This window comes from Moschus berezovskii, chromosome 1 (assembly GCF_049115385.1).
Source record: "Moschus berezovskii isolate FMDL1 chromosome 1, NW_MosBer_1.0, whole genome shotgun sequence".
Classification (NCBI taxonomy): domain Eukaryota; kingdom Metazoa; phylum Chordata; class Mammalia; order Artiodactyla; family Moschidae; genus Moschus; species Moschus berezovskii.
In genome coordinates, this window is record NC_142460.1 from 134974258 (window position 1) to 134993798 (window position 19541).

The window sequence follows — 19541 nt, forward strand, 5'->3', positions numbered from 1 at the left end:
TGCTTTAGATTAACTTTAAGATAAACTTAACTCTACTTTGTCAAAGCATGCTTTGCCATGTTTTTTTTCACATTCATTATACCACCTTGCTATGGAGCTTTGCTAGATAGAGGATGCCTTCATTTACAGGTCAAGAAAGGGAGGAAGAGAGGAAAAGACCAGCCCAAGTTGGCATAACCAGTTATTAGCAAAGTCAGATCTAAAATTTTAGCCTCTACCCTTCCAGGCTGACTCTCTCTTGACATTGTATTGGTGAAGACCTCTTAGCAAGGAGATGAAAATATTGTAACTTAACACTTTGGCACTGAGTTCTGTTTTGTTTTCCTGTGAGCCTCGTCTGAGGACCCTGTTCCTAACTTCATGTCTCACACAGGGTTTGCTGTTAAAAATGTACAAATTTGTTTGTTGTTACAAAGTGTAGTGTTTTCTGTTACAAATTTACTTGTAATAAAAAAATATAATAAGGAAACACAGGAGTTAGAAAAATTGCATTCTTTTTCCAGGTTTTGTGCCAGTTTTGAAAAAGTTCGGGTTTTATTCATTCGTTATTTTAGAATACCTTTGTCCAAAATCAGGGTCAGTCAGTCCAAGCACATGGCCTCCCATCTGGGGAGGGCCCACGTCCCACTCACACATGTCTGGGCACCTGCCCTGGGCTGAGACCAGGCTGCTCCAGGGGCCTCTTGAGCCCTCACCTGCCATAGAGCAACCCAGGTTGACTACAGCCCATGCACATAGCCACAGGCTAAGGCCCGTGGAGTTGTTTTTAAGAAACAGATTTAACCATTTTCATAGTTGGTCCCTGGAGGTATGCAGAGTGCCCACTTGCCTTTTCTAGACCCACAGCTTACCTTAGTCGTTTGTGGTTTCCATGTCACCCTTCATAGAAACAGTCCAGTCCAGCATCCTCAACATTTGCCTTCTTCCAGCTGCCTCATCACAGCACTTCAGCCTCCCTGCTGCCCAGGCACGCCATTTCCAAGGGTAGGGAGGGGCAGTCTCCTGCAGCCCATCTTCCCTGTGACTGTCTTAGGTGATGCGTAGCCCCCTCCACCTTTTGATCCCACAATCTCCTATCCCTGTCCTGCTTCAGGGTCTGAAGTCTGGAACCTTCTTTGTTTCTTTGTTATTTATGACTTTGTTTAAAGAAAATAAATATCTCCCAACCTTAAAAAAAAAAAAAAGCTATAATCTAAAGGCTATAATAACATAAAAACAGTTTTCTACATATTTTTATAGTTGTGTTACCACTTAGTGAATTACTGTACTGCTGGTAGTTATGCTGATGGCCTGAGAAATATGGTCCTACCAAATCCTTTTAACACCTTTGCCATAGTTATTATTCATCCCTTTTTACGGATGGGGAAGGAGGTTTGCGGACATTGCAAAGTGGTGATCTAAAATCAAATTCATATCTGCTTAACTCCAGAACCCCACTGTTTTCTTCCAGGCTCCATCTCCATTTTAATAGAGCAATTAACACTGTGAGAGGTTGAAGTTCTATTCAGCAGTGTTTGCTCGGCTATTAACTAACAATATCTGATCTTGACCAAGTTATATAATACTTCAGATCTCAGTTTTCTCCCCTGTGAAATGAGTGTGCTGTTTTCCATAATTTTTTAGGTTCTTTCCAGTTCTAGGTTCCAAGATTCCATTGAAGTATTTCTTAGGATTACATTTGTATGTGTTTCATGAGCTGTCTTGTTTCTAAACATGAGATACACAAGGGGGCAGCAGAATACTTAAAATATGAGTTGGTTCCTTCTTACATTGACGAATTACTCTTTTGAGAGGATTTAGAGATAGCAAATCTTCTCAAAAGGATTAAAACCAATTAGAATTATGATTCTCTTCATTTATAATAAAGCAGTAGCCTTAAGTATTTCTGATAGTATAAAATATCATTTTGGATCTCTGTGCCAAAGGCTGTGTAATTCAGGAAAGAATGATGTTTCTGCTCTTGCTGTGTATTTACCTTTGCAGAAAAGTAATGCCTGTGAAGACAGGAGTTTATTTAACTTAATGGAAAATTGTGAGGATTCTTAGTATATTTTAAGCCAAGGAAGCACTAGTGATATCATTTTTATAGAGAATGTCTGAACATTTCTGAGAAAAGATAGGGGACAGGACGTGTTGAGTTAGAAAGGTCAGATTTCTCTTAGAGGAGCTTCTCCTGGTCTGCTGGTAACTCTCCTTACAAAACCAAGGCAAACAAAAAGAAACAAAACCCCATTCATTATAAACAGAAAAGAACCATTTCCTCTGCAAGATAATAGACTTTTAGAATATACATACTTAAGTAGTATTCCCAGGAGAAAAGAGTCACTTTAAAATGAGGACTAGGTGGGCTCCCCTGGTGGCTCAGTGATAAAGACTCCACCTTGAATGATGGAGATCTGGGTTGGGAAGACCTCCTGGAGAAGGGCATGGCAACCCACTCCAGTATTCTTGCTGGGAAAATCCCATGGACAGAGAAGCCTGGCAGGCTATGGTTCATGGGGTCACGAAGAGTGGGACATGACTAAAGCCACTCAGTTCAGTTCAGTAGCTCAGTCATTTCCAACTCTTTGCAACCCCATGGACTGCGGCATGCCAAGACTTCCGTGTCCATCACCAACTCCCAGAGCTTACTTAAACTCATATCTATCCAGTTAGTGATGCCATCCAACCATTTCATTCTCTGTCATCCCCTTCTCCTCCTGCCCTCAATCTTTCCCAGCATCAGGGTCTTTTCCGGTGAGTCAGTTCTTCGCATCAGGTGGCCAAAGTATTGGAGTTTCAGCTTCAGCATCAGGCCTTCCAGTGAATATTCAGGACTGATTTCCTTTGGGATTAATTGGTTTTATCTCCCTGCAGTCCAAGGGACTCTCAAGAATCTTCTCCAATACCACAGTTCAAAAGCATCAGTTCTTTGGCACTCAGCTTTGGAAAAACCATAGCTTTGACTAACTTTTGTCGGCAAAGTAATGTCTCTGCTTTTTAATATGCTGTCTAGGTTTGTCATAGCTTTTATTCCAAGGAGCAAGCATCTTTTAATTTCATGACTGCAGTCACCATCTGCAGTGATTTTGGAGCCCAAGAAAATAAAATCTGTCACTGTTTACATTGTTTTCCCATCTATTTGCCATGAAATGATGGGACTGGATGCCATGATCTTCATTGTTTGAATGTTGAATTTTAAGCCAGCTTTTTCCACTCTCTTTCACTTTCATCAAGAGGCTCCTCAGTTCCTCTTTGCTTTCTGCCATAAGGGTGGTATCATCTGCATATCTGAAGTTATTGATATTTCTCCCGACAATCTTGATTCCAGCTTGAGTTTCATCCAGCCTGGCATTTTGCATGATGTACTCTGCATATAAGTTAAATAAGCAGGGTGACAATATACAGCCTTGACGTACTCCTTTCCCAATTTGGAACCAGTCCATTGTTCCATGTCTGGTTCTAACTGTTGCTTCTTAACCTGCATACAGATTTCTCAGGAGGCAGGTTAGGTGGTCTGGTATTCCCATCTCTTTCAGAATCTTCCAGTTTGTTGTGATCCACACAGTCAAAGGCATTGGCGTAGTCAATAAAACAGAGGTAGATGTTTTTCTGGAACTCTCTAAAGCCACTGAGCACCTGCAAGCTCTCACATAACTTATAGGTGGGTTATAGAGGTCAATAAAAGTAAAAATAAGAATGTGACATTTGTATACTGTCTCACAGTTCATTAAGTGCATTCATAGCCTCCTTTTCTGAATGTCGAGGAGGTGAGTTCTCATTGGAAACAATGTAGAAAATTACCCACAATCCCACAAACCAACGAGTAACAGTAACCTTCAGTTTCTGTCCAGTCTTTTATCTTTTCTCATTTTTGCAACAATCCTGATCTAGAAATAGAATATTTGGAAATGTGGGTTCTGGCTAACAGTAATGAGCTGGTTGAATTGACTTAATTCTGTTGTCAGTGAGGAGAAGACCTCTGGTAGGAATTATGATGAAGTTTTTTTTTTTAAATTTCCCACTTGTCTGTCCTTTGCCCCGATTTTTAGAGTCTATTGAATCCAAAGGGATTATAAGCCTATCAAAGAAGCCAATTGCTAGAGGCTTTTTCTAGTTGGATTTTGTTTCTAATTTGTTTGATATAGAGAAAAAACTTGGGTAAAGAATAATTTGTGTAGTATGAACCTTGCTTTAATGGCTTATATTTTTGTAAATTGTTCTCATTTGAAAATGACCTGTATCCTCAGCTCTTTCTCTTGGCTACTGTGAATTGCTTCAGTTTTTTCTGACTTGGGACACAGATTCTTAAACCAATTGTCAGTGTATTTGCTATTTAACATATATAATTTCTAATGCACATAAGTTTTTTCAAACATTTAAGTTTCTCCAAGTCACCTTGGGAGTGACTTAATTTTTATTTCTAGCATTGCTTGTTATAATTGTGATATTGGAAAAGCAACCTCAGGATTCTTATTTGACTGTAAAATTTGTAGTTACCTTTGCACTGGCGAAAAGCAGCATCTCCCTTTGGGTGGAGTTGGTGGGAGGTTGGGGTGTGTGTGTGTGTGTTGGGTGGAGGTGGTAGGAGGTTGGTGTGTGTGTGTGTGTGTGTGTGTGTGTGTGTTGGGTGGAGGTGGTGGGAGGTTGGTGTGTGTGTGTTCCTAAGTCTTTCCTGACCATAGAGAGACCAGTAGCAAGGGCTGACAGGTTTTTAGGACAAATGTCATTTATTCACAGAAGAAGAGTGGAGAGGTTTACCTCCTAGAATTCCATCCTGTCAGATCCTGCCTGGTAAATATGCAAGGAGAATGAAGTTATACAGAAGTGAATTAGGGTTCTTATTAATTTAAGCCAGTTTATTAGCAAGTTATGACTTAAGCAGCCTGCCTGCTTTAGGGGTTTGGGGTATTGCTACTTTTTTTTAAATTAGAGTGTCATTGCTTTACTGAGTCAAAGCCTAGCTTTTCCAGCCAATGACTGTATTAACATCCTCTTCTGGGTCCAGAAAAATACCAGTGCATAGAGAATACCTACTAATGCAGTCAAGGTATTGTGGGCATCATTAACATCAAAAGTATTATTTCTCGGAGAGGAACACTACATGGAAAAAATTTCAAAGACAAATTGAGACAAAGAGTTAAAAAAAGGCCTTAAAGGAGAGAATGTATAATATGTATATAAATGTTGTAAATTTAATAGAACTAATTTTGGAAGCAGCTTTGCCCAGTGGATACCTCTTTAGCCCCATTCTCAGGCAGAAATCATGGAGGACAGGTCTGTGATATTAAGGGCATCTTGCAAATAGCCAGAGGCAGTGAGGGCTCAGCAAAGAGAGCAAGGCCTCTTGCAGGGGTCACCTTCCCACTGGGTTGCTGTGAACTTTGTGCTTTGGACCAAGTTTCCATGTCAGCAAATGCTGCTATTTAGGACGGATAGCCTCTAAACTTCTTCCTAAGTGTTAAAATGTCAAGAAATGCTTGTTTCCCCACCTCCCCTCCTCAGGCTGCTTTTAAATAGAGGCTGTTTGAGGAATTTGCTATGAATTAACTGACCATCATCGACTCACTAGACATGAGTTTGAGCAAACTGCGGGAGATGGTGAGGGACAGGGAAACCTGGCGTGCTGCAGTCCATGGGGTTGCAGAGTTGAACATGACTGAACAACAGCAACCAACCAAATTGGTCTACGTACTTATTCCTCGCTTGAGACAAGTTAGAGTTCGCCATTCAGGCCTTAACAAAAGTAGACACTTGTGTGTAGTTAGACATAAACTTTACTGTGAGCTGATAAGGCAGCCTTACTCTATAACCTTTTGGTCACATGATGTTCTTCCTTCATCTCTTGGAGACAGAGAAAATTCTCAAAGCCTCAGTGAAATGCTTTCTATATCAAAATTCAAAATTCATTATTTCTACTCCTCTTCCCCCTTTTTCTTCTTTCTTTCTTCATGATGGGCATTCCGTTTATAACTTGCTTATTGAGCATTTTCAATTTACTGTAGTATATACACAAAGTTGTTTTATTTTTCACCAATTACTAAAAGATAAAACAGCCTCCCTGGTGGCTCAGATGGTAAAGAACCTGCCTAAAATGCAGGAGACCTGGGTTTGATCCCTGGGTTGGGAAGATCTCCTGGAGAAGGGAATGACAACCCACTCCAGTATACTTGCCTGGGAAATCTCGTGGACAGAGGAGCCTGATGGGCTACTGACCACGGAATCACAACGAATTGGACACGACTGAGCGAGTAACACTAACATACACAAAACTGTTTTATTTTTCACCAAGTACTACTTTGAAAAATAATCTTTGCAACATCTTGGGCAAATTCTATTAATACTTTTTGGCTACTTTTGGTTATTGAGGTGCTGTGTGCTCATGCATGCTTAGTTGCTCCCGACTCTTTGTGACCCTATAGACTGTAGCCTGCCAGGCTCCTCTGTCTGTGAAATTCTCCGGGCAAGAATACTGGAGTGGGTTCCATTTCCTACTCCAGGGGATCTTCCTGACCCAGGGATTGAACCCAAGTCTCCTGTATCTCCTGCACTGGCAGGTGGGTTCTTAACCACTGTGCCACCTGGGAAGCCTAGTTGAGGGTCTAGTCCAGTTTGAAATGTTAAAGTCAGACTCATTTAAATCCTGTCTCCTCCCTTACCCCTGGCTTGGGACTGAGGGTGGGCATTCTTCTGGCCCTGCTGTAGTTCTCTTCCTTGAAGAAGAATTCAAAATCCTCAGATTTTGATACTAGGAAGAGAGATGGAGGAAGCAAAGGCCTTTGAGCCACACCCCAGCCCCTGTTTGTCTGTTGTTGGTGGCAAGATGATCAAGACTCTGGTTCCATCTTCTGTGAATATTTGGTTTCACCCTGACCCCTCTGTCACCTAGGACTCTGCAGAGAGGACCTGCTGTCTCCCTTCAGCCCCACCCAATGTCCATTTCTAACTCCCTCTAGCTGAGGCCTGGCTTCCCTTGCCCTGAGGACACTTGGTGAGGGGGCGCAGGTGACTGCCTGGTCCCTATCCTTTTTCTTATCTCCGTGTTTCTGCACATGGATTTCTGTGGTCTCTGGAGGCTGGGCCGGGTCTGAAGTTGCTCCTGTCCTCCTCCCAGACCTGCTGACCTCTGTCTCTTCTCACACTGTTATGCGCGCTACCCCCATTCAGGAAGCCTCTCTGAATTATCTGAACTATTCTTTTATAGAGACATTACTTTGCCAACAAAGGTCCGTCTAGTCAAAGCTATGGTTTTTCCAGTAGTCATGTACGGATGTGAAAGTTGGACTATAAAGAAAGCTGAGCGCCGAAGAATTGATGATTTTGAACTGTGGTGTTGGACTGCAAGGAGATCCAACCAGTCTATCCTAAAGGAAATCAGTCCTAAATATTCATTGGAAGGCCTGATGCTGAAGCTGAAACTCCAGTACTTTGGCCACCTGAGGCGAAGAACTGACTCACTGGAAAAGACCCTGATTGTAGGAAAGATTGAGGGCAGGAGGAGAAGGGGACGACAGAGGATGAGATGGTTGGATGGCATCACTGACTCGATGGACATGAGTTTGAGCAAGCTCTGGGAGTTGGTGATGGACAGGGAAGCCTGGCGTGCTGCAGCCCATGGGGTAGCAAGGAGTTGGACACAACTGAGTGACTTAACTGAAATGAGCTCTTCCCCAGCTTGTCTCTGGGAATGACTGGTGCTCTGATTTTAATTCTCGGAGTACTGTCTGTGCTATTCCATGTGCCTAGGCTGTACATGTAATAGGGACTCAGGTCATGTGATTTTGAATAGATGGAATCCCACCCTCCTTACCCCTGCCTGGCAGTTCTCCGTGGTCCTCTCTAGAGCCATGTCAGACCGGTCTGTGTCCACTAACATTTTGGATTCAAGTGATGTCCTTTTCCCAAAGGTACTGGTGTTCTTTATTGTGCTTGCTTCTTGCAAGATTGTGTATCTGGACTAGTCAGAACCAAACAACGATCAGATTTATAAAAATCCGTGGTGAGATGTCTCAGCCTCTTTTCCCCGTCGGGAGTCTGATTCAGTGGGATTCTGGGGGGGGTGGCTGGCCCCACTGTGTTCTCTTTTGTCATGCTTTCCGTGTCAAGGTCATTCACATTCTGTAATGATGGAGGGCGTGAAAAGACCCAGGTGGAGTGTGTACGAAAATGGCAAATTGAAGATCTGGACACCTGGGAAGCCCTGGTGGATGAGAAGTGAACAGTGTTCAGTCTTTGAAGCTTTAGTTGTTGTCTGCAATGAGTCTGTTGGGTTAAGTAATAACCTTGGCTGGCCTTTCCTGATAATCTCTCAAATTCTCTCAAACCTCTGGTCACTGGGAGTCCAGCCATGCAGGCAGGCTACTGATTGTTTTATTCCTTATGCTTGGGAATACCAATTTTCCACTTTTACTAAGTTAGAAAGAAATATCTAATAAACAGTCAACTTTTCCTTCTGATTTGCAGACTTCTCACGTTTTAAATGGTTACTTATGGTAATTATGTCCTCTTAGACCTGTGTTACAAATTTAAGCCTTTGTTCTTTAAGCTGCATTTCCATAATTATAATTAATTTTCCTTTGCTCTCTCATTTTCCCTATTGTCTTTCCTACTCTGTGCCTAATGTATGTGCAGAGATTGATGGGAGGATGAAATGTCTTTCCACAAGTAGGGTTCTTACTGGGCAGCATAATTATTTAATTTAGTTATACAAAAGATTCAGATTTTTTTCTTTGACCAAAGTAATAATTATTAGTGATTGTATTTATAATCACAAACAAAGATTGAAAATTCCAGTTTTGTCTTTTACTCTTGTGTACATGAAAGGTCATCCGATTGAATGGTGATAGTTTATATGTTTTTTAGGGCTCGTTCCTTGAAGCAGGTATGTTTGGGGTTGTTATAAGTGCAAACTGTGGATTTCAAAGGGATATTCAGATTTTTTAAAAATTGGAAGCCTACTGTATTTTTCACCCACTCTTGCAGCTTCAGTTCCCATCTCTACATCCATAGCTCCCATCACTGTGTCCCTGGCTTAGACGGCTCCTCTTCTGCACCACGTTCAGTTGTCCATCTTCCTACCTGACGGCTCCACTGATGCCTGCTGGTCCTCACACTCAGTGTGTCTGGAGCAAAACTGCCTCTTCCCGCCGGTACCTGACTGCCTTGCCAGTCTTCGCTTGCTTCCCCTCCTTCTTTGCACCACAGCTAATAAAACAGTTTTGTGATAACCAGTTTAATTTCTGTCCTCCTCATATTCTAACTCCTAGGGTAGCAGAGACTGTTGTGACTTGTATCTCCAGTACACATAGAGTGGCATTGTATGTGCATGCTTGTGTGCTAAGTCACTTCAGTCGTGTCTGACTCTTTGTGATCCTATGGACTGTAGCCTGCTAGGCTCCTCTGTCCATGGGATTCTGCAGGCAAAAATACTGGGGGTGGGGGGTGGCCATGCCTTCCTCCAGGGGATCTTCCCAACCAGGAATTGAATCCTTATCTCCTGCATTGCGGGATTCTTTACCGCTAAGGTGTTTAATAAAATGTTGCTGAATGAATTTACTCATTTTAATAGGGGAGATAAGAACCACCTGTTTCATTATTTTTTGCACTCTTAAGTTTGGCGTATAATCTTTGTGCCGTGGAATGCCATCAGTTCTCCCGCCGCATGCTCTCTTCTCCCCTTCACCCGTGCTTTTAGCTTGGAGAACAAAAGAATACACCTAATACACCTAAACCATTCCTTCCTGGGACTGAGAAGGAAAAGGCCAGTCTGCTGAGAATCCTAGTATGCTCTAGGAAAGATGATTACAAATGTGTAATGCCTCAAAGTGGAAAAGGATGAATCCATTTCTTCAAAAGAATTTCTTAGATGTTTTGAATTCATTTAATGATACCCTCCAGAATTTCCCTGTTGGTTATATATACTGTGACAGAAGTTGGTGGACAGCCAAATGGAGGGCGATTAATCTCTCCTTGGCTTCCCAGTTGGCATAGTGGTAAAGAATCTTCCTGCAATGCAGGAGACTAGGGTTCAATTCCTGTGTCAGGAAGATCTCCTAGAGAAGGAAATGGCAATCCACTCCAGTATTCTTGCCTGGAAAATTCCATGGACAGAGGAACCTGGTGGGCTACAGTCCATGGGGTCGCAAAGAGTTGGCCATGACTGAGCACATCAACACAGTACAACTATGAAAATAGTTTGTCCGTGTAAAAGTAACAGTTAATAAAAGCTGTTTAATTGCAGTGTTTTGCATACTATTAAAATCCTCTGCTGCTTGGGTCTGGAAAGTCTTCAGGCACAGAAGTGAGTGTTATCTGTGGGCTAATTCTTACCCCAGAGAGCAGAGAATGGATCTGCACCAAAACCAAAGCACCAGTTTCCTCAGTAAGGGAGGAGGAAAGGAGGCCTGGGGGTGCATGGTGAGAATAATCAAGCACAACAGAGCTTCTTTAAAAGTTAAAGAGATGCACTTTTATTTCAGATTTACAAACAAAATGGTGAGCATCTAGGCCTTTCATCTGAGAATCTCAGACAACATGAGAGTACGATTCTGACTTCTAGATAGCAAAGTTATCCCAAGAATAATACCTACTTGGGTAGGATAAATGTAGAATCTGTGAAAACATTTTTTTTTTTTTGTCGAATTTTGTCTTGTTCATATTCCTTTCTTGGTCAGAATGTGTGACTGACATATAACAGTGATTTCAGAATTTCTGTATCTAAATGTAGAAGATGGTGACATATTCCCAATTAAAAAGAACAGTGAACACATTTATTATTTAGTGAGCTGTTTTATTTCTTGGTAACTTGAAATTGAATATCAATGCATATCCACAGTGACCATTTTTTGAAATTATACCATTGTCAGAATTTCAAGGTATTGTGCTTTCAAGCCAGTAGAAGCTTATCTCTAGAGACTTGTATTAATTAATTCTTTAAGTCAATGGTTCCCAGCCTTGGTTGCATGTTGGAATCACCTGGGGATATTAAAAAAAACACACAAAACCGTGGGTCCCAGCCCAGAGGTTCTGATTAATTGCTGTGGTTTATGGCCTGGGCCTGGGGAAATTTTTAGAAGTCTGCACATGATTCCAGTGGGGGCAACCAATTAGATTCTGGTGGGTTGAAAACCCCAGACTTAAGGTGGCAAATACATATTCTCTCACTGGAGCTATAGAATTCATGAATTTGATCATGATTATTTTCTGTGATGATAGCCTGTTTTATACTGAATCTTGAAGGTATGGAAAGAGGGGACGTCTCATAAGTTTATGAATTCAAGTATGTGTTTGAATATAGAAGCCGAAAATATAAAAGAGTCATTTATACTTGGCATTTTGTGGTTTTCTATTAATTTTTATTCACCATTTTTTCTGATAGCAATACAGGCTCACTGCTGAAAAGTTGGAGAGTACAGGAAAGACTAAAGAAATAGGAAGAAATAGTCTATAATCTCAGTATGTGTTTTAAGTCTGTACTTTCTTAAAGTGATTTAAAAAACAAAGACTAAGTAGTGATTCTCCACTCTAGTTATACATTGGAATCTGCTGAGTTGCTTAAAAGATACTGGTGGTTGGGTTCTATCCAGCCCTAGTTAAATCATCTCTAGGGGTGGGATGAGTCCTCCGTCATCATCCTTTCATTCCTTCTGTCTGTATCTTTCTGTCTGTTCAAATTTGGGTGATTTTGATGCACTGTGAGGGGTGATACTCATTGGGCTAAAATTGTTTGCTTGTATTTTTTCTTAAAAAGAAAGGTAATTTTATTTATTTATTTATTTTTGGCTGTGCTGTGTCTTCGTTCCTGGGAGGGCTTTTCTCTTCGTTACAGTGGTGGGGGTTACTCTCTAGTTGCGGTGCCTGGGCTCCCCATTGTGGTGGCCTCTGTTGTTGCAGAGCAATGGGTCTAGGCACACGAGCTTCAGTGCTTGTGGCTCCCAACCTCTAGAGCATAGGTACAGTAGTTGTGGTGCCTGGGCTTAGTTGCTTCGAGGCATGTGGGATCTTCCCAGACCAGAGCTGGAACCTGTGTCTCCTGCATGAGCTGGCAGTTTACCACTGAGCCACCAAGGAAGCCTTAAGATTGTTGATTTACTAAAATATTGATCTAATCAGTAAACTAAATTAATTTACTGATTGAGAACAGTATGTAATTATTTGCTAGTCTGAGCAAAAGTGATGCACGGAACTCTTTTATGCAGAGGTGTGGGAGGGACAAGTGATGTGCTCACCTTCATATGGTCATTTTTTCCTAACAGATTTATTTCATATTCCTTCTAATATTGTGCTTTCTTAGTGTCCTTTTAGTGTGACTTAACTTTATAGCTGAGATATTTGTTGCATGATACACATATATTCCCTTTAGTGTTAGTTGACCTCACAAGGTTATCCATAGCCTTCTGATGGTGAACAGAAATACTTAGGGAAGATTCTTAACAACAGGGAGCAGAATGTATAAATGTTTTGATTAATCTATAACGAGGACTGCACAGTTCACAACCGGTTAAAGGATGGATGCAGAAATAAATGTGAAACACAGGAATTGGGAGAACAGTACCGTTGTTTGGAGTACAGCAGATTACTCTTGAGTATTATTAGAATTGTATTTATCTACTCTGGAAAACTTAGGGGTACTTAGAGATTGAGAGAGGTGCACGCATTTTGTTGTGGAAGGCAAACTTTTTAGCCCCCATAGACATTTGTTCTGCCTCACTTCACATGTGAGAAAGCTAATACTCAAGGTCCCTGTGTTGTTGCTAGAAGTTCAGAGTTGTGAAGAAGAAATCTTGTCTTCTCAGATCATTCTTGTTTTGCATGATAGTTCGTTCTTTGCACATTGGAGTCATATGGGGGGACACAAAGAGGATGTTAAGATATTTAAGTTTAGATCTTGTCAGGAGGAATTGGCAGATTCTATACTCCACTATTCTTGGGGTATTTGTATATCAGGAAAGGTTAGGGCTGATGTTGAATCAAGGTTGTCATTAGGACTGGCAATGCTGGTTGCTTTACTAGCAATATCTTTTTTAAAAAAACTTTATTGAAGTATAGTTGATTTACAATGTTGTATTAATTTCTGCAATACAACAGAGTGACTTCAGTTACACGTATATATTCTTTTTCATACTCTTTTCCATTTTGGTTATCACAGGATATTGAATATAGTTCCCTGTACTATACAGTAGGACTTTGTTGTTTATCCATCCTATATATAATCATTTCCACCCAGCATTATCTCTTTTAAGTTTTTCAACAGCACAGTTTTAGAGATGAAACTAAGGTGAACATTGTGCCAAAAGCCACATTGTTAGATTATGGTGTTCAAACCCAGGTTTGTCAGCCTGAAATCCAGAGTTTTTCTACTATTGAGACACAATGATGTATTACACACAGTTTTTTCTTCTAAAGCAGTTGTGGGTTGGGGACTGGTGGGATAGATTTGGATGTTTTAAAACAACTTCAGACCTTTTAGAAGTCACTTGAGGATTTCACAGAAACACCATGGTGAGCTGCCCTTGGGCTGCGACGAACTGCTGTGGGGGTTGAGAAGGGGGCATCTACTAGAGTGGCCCCTCAGAGCTCATTAGCAATGCAGACTCACAGCACCGCCGGAACCTGCTGAACTGGAATCTGCATTTCCCCAGATCTGCAGGTGGTTTGAGTGCACAGTGAAGAGGGGGCAGCACTGTTCTGAGAGATGTACTGGGCTCAGGTGTACGTCCTCACGAGTGAGGGGTTAGTCCTTATTCTTCAAAGAAACAGGTTAGAAGAATGGGGTTAGAGGAAGAGAATGACCTCCACCAACCAACACACTGAGAGGATGGAAACTTGTGTGTGTAGTTAAGGTTATAAGCAACACCCCAGTCTACAGCATGCATGGCATAGCAGAGCTAGAAAGGATTTGAGAAGCCATCTCATGGGGAATTCTAAGCAGAACCTGTAGCTGGTCTTAGGACGTTGTAAAATCTCTGAAAACATTATTCCAGACACTCTGTGTTTATACGCATATACATTTGTTCATCGCCCTCCTATGAACAAAGTCTTCAGTTCAGTCGCTCAGTCGTGTCTGACTCTTTGTGACCCCATGAATCACAGCACGCCAGGCCTCCCTGTCCATCACCAACTCGCGGAGTTCACTCAAACTCACCTCCATCGAGTCGGTGATGCCATCCAGCCATCTCATTCTCTGTTGTCCCCTTCTCCTCCTGCCCCCAATCCCTCCCAGCATCAGAGTCTTTTCTAGTGAGTCAACTCTTCGCATGAGGTGGCCAAAGTATTGGAGCTTCAGCTTTAGCATCAGTCCTTCCAATGAACACCCAGGATTGATCTCCTTTAGAATGGACTGGTTGGATCTCCTTGCAGTCCAAGGTACTCGCAAGAGTCTTAGCTTTCATCATATTTCAAAGTGATCTGTTACTCCTTGCCCCTTCTGAACACTGTAAACCTTTGACTAAAACCACTCTCCTTCAGAGATGAGAAAGCATATTCATATTCAATCATCTAGTAGAAGGGTTAATTCTAAAAGCCAGAATTCTGCCAATCCAACTCAACTGGCCTTTATGATCTGAACTGAGTATTATGAAACTCTAAGTGGATTTTCTGTGAGATAAATCTTGCAAACTTCTGTATTTTCTGATTATTGGAAATGGTTAGATCTTTGTAATAGCATTGGAATATTGTGACATGAAATCAATTTTACCTGAAAGCATGTTAAAATCTCTGTGTGTTGGCACAGGTGAGTGTACTGTACTCAGGTGAGTATGAACTGTTCATTGCAGGGCTGCTGGAGGAGGGCCTGAGTATCGTGCATTGCCCTGGTTCCTCCATCACTGAGGGCAGCAGGGCTCCGTGAGACAGGCCTCTCCTCATCTGGTAACATCCAACTGACTTTTTTGTGTCTTCATGGCTAATAATGGTTAGTAACTCTCTGTGGGGAGCCAGTGCTGAACTTTACAAATAGTCACATAATCCATGTAGCATTTAGATCAAGTAATGGTTTCACTATCTGGTAATTTACTATGTGGTAAAGTGTTGACTCCCTGAATCCAAAGGACATTTAGAACATTTTTCATTTCTAGGGATAAAAATTTCCAAACTACCATTTTGTAAAACCACAGATGAATAGCCTTTAGTTGTGGAAGTTAACTCTCTAAAGTGGTCCCTCTTTAGTACTTCCCTGGTGGCCCAGTGGTTAAGACTTCACCTTCCATTGCAGGAGTGCTAGCTTGATTCCTGGTTGGGGAGCTAAGATCCTACTTGTCTCAGGGTCGAAGAACCCAAACATAAAACAGAAGCAATATTGTAACAAATCAGTAGAGACTTTAAAATAGTGCACATAAAAAAAATCTAAAGAAAAAAAGGTCCCTCTTTGCATCTACCAAGAAATAGTAAGGGTGTCTGGGTCTTTGTGAATTATGTTAGTGGATGGTTGTTTTTCAAAGACAAATACCCAGTCTCAATATCTCAACTTGTAGCCTGTGATTACAACCATCTTTCATGGATGTATGTTCCTATGTTAGCTCCTGAGAACCCATCTGGGAAATAGTATTCTTATATGTCCCTTACTTTGAGCAATTTGAATCTCATAATTATATTTTTTGATCCCCTGTCCCTTCCCATTTCTCCTAAATTATATAAATCAGTGTGGATGTTTAATATCTGGCAACCGTAGGTACCATGCTTCTGATATTAGTAATATAAAAATTTTTCTTGGCTAGATAACAAGTCTGCATAAATCATGGTACTAAATTATTTCTAAATTAGATTAATTTATATAAAGTGATAAAATGTTATTGGTTTCCTCTTTTATCATCTTTAGTATTCATGAAGGAGCAATTCTTTCCTCTTTTCTCCAAGGTCTTTAACAAAATTAGCCTTTGTAACCATTTTTGTGCTAGTTGACTGTGAATGAGGAGGACTGATGAAGCAGAAAATTAAAATACTTTTGATGTTGTAATTTTAATGCTAATCATTAATCTACACTTCAAAGTTATTTTTCTCATTGATAAATTTATTGCCTTTAAAAATGTATTTCTATCTTTATGATGCTTTTTTCTAGCTACCTTGCCCAGTTAGATTTTTTAAATTCTTGCCATTTGTATAACTTGTCAAGGAATGAGAATTTTGGCAACTAAAATCACCTTGATCATTTGCAGAAGGCTTAATTATATATGCTCTCAGGCATTTTCCTGCCTGTGTATATAGATTTTTAAGTTACAAAACATAGGATATCTTGGGTGTATTTTCACCTTTGAGAGAGCATGCAATTTGTTATGAGTTCTTCTGAAAGCGGTTAAATTCATTCCTATTTTTGAAGTAAAAAGCCCCAGAATTTTCGTATAGAATTTTCAGGGTTGGAAAAGACCTAAAGAATTTACTGTAGTCAGTTGTGAGATTCTTTCCAGAAGGAAAGCTCTAGAGAGCAGGGAACATGACTTGAGGGCCTGGCATATGGGAGACATCCAGTAATTGCTTGGTGAATGAGTTAGTAACCGCCCACATTTGATCAGTGAGGACCCTGAGGCCTGGGAGGTTAAATGGTGGGCCCAAGGTGGGTCTACGTGAACTCTTGGTAAGCCAGTAAGCAGTGAGAACGGGGGCCCTGGGCAGCGTAGTGCAGTGTGCGGTGTACACTGTGTCACACCTTGCGCCTGTGGTTGTGAGCCTGTGGCCTCATTCTAGACAGAGGCAGTTCGCTGATGCCCAAGCGCTGCTATAAACTATCATTTGTCCTTGCTCCAAGCCCTCATTCCTCCATGGGATATTGCCCTTTTCTCCTTCCTGCCTTAAATATTTATTGACCTGGGTTCTGTGCTAGAGATTCAGCAGTTAACAAAGAAGAAATGTGCTGCCATCTAAACAGAGCTTCCGTCTCACCTCTCTTTGCTGTTACTCTCGTTCCCCCAAAGCTCACACGGGACCTTTACTTTTCCTTTGGAAATAATTTATCCTCATAGAAAAGTTGCAAGGATAAAAGTGCAACAAAGAACCGCCATATATCCTTTACCCAGATTTATTTACTGTTAAATTTTACCCTGTTTGCTTCATCACTGTATGCTTGCATACCCCCTCTCTCTCACCACACACATACAGTTACTTTTTCTGAATAATTTGAGAATAAGTTGCATACTTAGTTCTTTGTCCCTAAATACCTCAGTGTGAATTTCCTAAGAATAGGACTATTATTCTCTTATATAAGCAGGGTATAATTATCAACCTAAGTAAATTTAACATTGATAAGGCCATTTAACTTCTTTCTAAGGTTCTTTATTTTTGAATAATTTTTTTTCAACTGTTATCTACAGGGAAACAGATGAGGGAGACGGAGAATAACAAACATGGAGAAAATGTTATAGCATCATAAAACCTTCAAGCTCTTAGAGTGAGGGCCAGCTTCACATGTATGTGATCTGTGCCTTAGAAGGGCCCTGTGCTTAGTTTAAAGCTCTGCTATGGCTATCTTGAAATCATTTATTTTGGGGGAAAAGCCCCATATTTTCATTTCATACTGAACTTGTAGATTATGTAGCTGGTTGTGCTTAGAGTCCTTCTTTACTGGTCTAGGATCTTTTACATTTGTTCTTGTAAGTCCTGTTGGAAATGAAGAAACTAAGGCTTAGAGGGTCTCAAAATAACTTGGTTCAGGTTGTTGAACCACCTGGTGGAACCCAGATTTGACCTCAGATCTTCTTTTTTAATATTTATTTTTATTTATTTGGCTGTGTCAGATCTTAGCTGTGGCATGGAAACTCTTAGTCGTGGCATGTGGGATCTAGTTCCTTGACTAGGGATTGAACCCTGCATTGGGAGTGCAGTCTTTAGCCACTGGGCCACCAGGGAAGTTCCAACTTCAGGTCTTTTTGATCCCATGTCCAGTGGTTGTCACATTGCTTCCAACTACTCCATGCCTGCAACTCTCCCTGTATGGTGATATTTCTAGATTTGGGCTTGACCTGTCCTTTCTGTTTTTCTCCTTAGGTATTCTACTTTCTTTTTGGTACCACTGGCTTGCTCTTTCATGCTAAGTTCCTGGGGTAAAGTGTTAACTAGAAAGCCATTTGGGAAACTTAAATAAGTTGTTAATTTTTGTCTCAAAGGAACTGCTTATGAATAGTTTCTATATTAATCTTCTGCCATATTTGTAGGAAAAAGGCTGCCTGTGGTCACTTCCTCATTCACCCTTATGGAATTTTGTATCACAATTCCGGCAACTGGTTTCCTTCATGCTTCCAGCTTTTGGGGTTCCTCTTGGTGGCTCAGATGGTAAAGAATCTGCCTGCAATACAGGAGACTGGGTTCTATCTCTGGTTTGGGGAGATCCCTTGCAGAGGGGAATGGCAACCCACTACAGTATTTCTGCCTGAAGAATTCCATGGACAGAGGAGCCTGGTGGGCTACAGTCCATGGGGTCGCAAAGAGTTGGACATGACTGAATGACTAAGCACACACACTGTCATCCTTTATGGTCCAGGTCCTGTTTTATTCCCAATGTCTGTCTGGGAGTTGGAAAGCTGTTTGGAACCTGAGTTCCTATGTTCAGGAGGCTCTTCCTGCTCAGACCTTCTTGGTGTCGTTAGGCCTGATCCATTCTAGGCCCAGGGATGTATCAGTGGACAAGGCAGACACCATTCCTGCTCTCAAGGAGCTTACATTATGTTCCTATCCATGCTGTGTCCCATCTACCTGTCAGCATGGTTATTAGGCAGAAAAATAGCATTAGTATCATTGTTGAGGAAAATAAGGAAAAAGGCTAAAGAAGTGACGTTATATGACTTGGGGAAGGGAGACAGCAAAATACATGTGAAAAATGCGCTGCTGAAGTTGAGACAACAGTCACTTTCTGTCTCATCAAGGAGACAAGGGAGTTGAGTTTCCATTTCTGTGGAGTCATCTAGGTTAGGAATTTAGACTGTTGTGATAGTAATGTGTGTTGTAATATGATAATTGTTACCAGAGAAGCCAGTGCCATCTCTTACTTTGGTTTTCTTCCAGAAAGAAGGGCGATGTCTCTCTGCTGACAGGTGATATCACATTATGTTATGAAAATGAGAATCCCAGGGACAGAGGAACCTGGTGGGCTGCCGTCTATGGGGTCGCACAGAGTCGGACACGACTGAAGTGACTTAGCAGCAGCAGCAGCAGCAACCATTACAGGGTTAGATTTTCAGGGGAGTGCGTCTCCTTTCCTATCCTTCAAGGGGTTTAATGCCCATCTGGTTCTTCCAGAGACTAGCTTCCTATTCTGTGGCGAGTCTGATCAGTTGTACAAAGGCTGATGGCCCTGAAGCCAGCATGCTGTGCTGAAGGAGACTTGGCTCTGGCCCCTCCTGAGCCAGGCCTTGGCTTGGGTTGGCCTGTGAGAGACTTTCCAGACATGTGGCTGCTGTCTCTCGTGCCTGAGCTTTTGTGGCTACTGACTCTATTCTGGGCACCTGAGTTGCTCTCAACTCTTTGTGCTAAGAAGAACTTTGTATAGAAGGAGGTGGTTTCTTTTCTATTTTTTGCTGATCACATTCTTCCTTGTGACAGTGGTCAGTCTTTTTTTTTAAGGGTTTGGTCTTTTTAAA

The 19541-nt window shown here is 41.4% G+C and overlaps 1 protein-coding gene across 1 annotated transcript in view; it reads left to right on the forward strand.

Moving 5' to 3' along the window:
• Positions 1-19541, forward strand: part of PLCH1 (phospholipase C eta 1) — a 249971-nt gene that overhangs the window by 21500 nt on the left and 208930 nt on the right. The gene's annotated exons all lie outside the window — the stretch shown is intronic.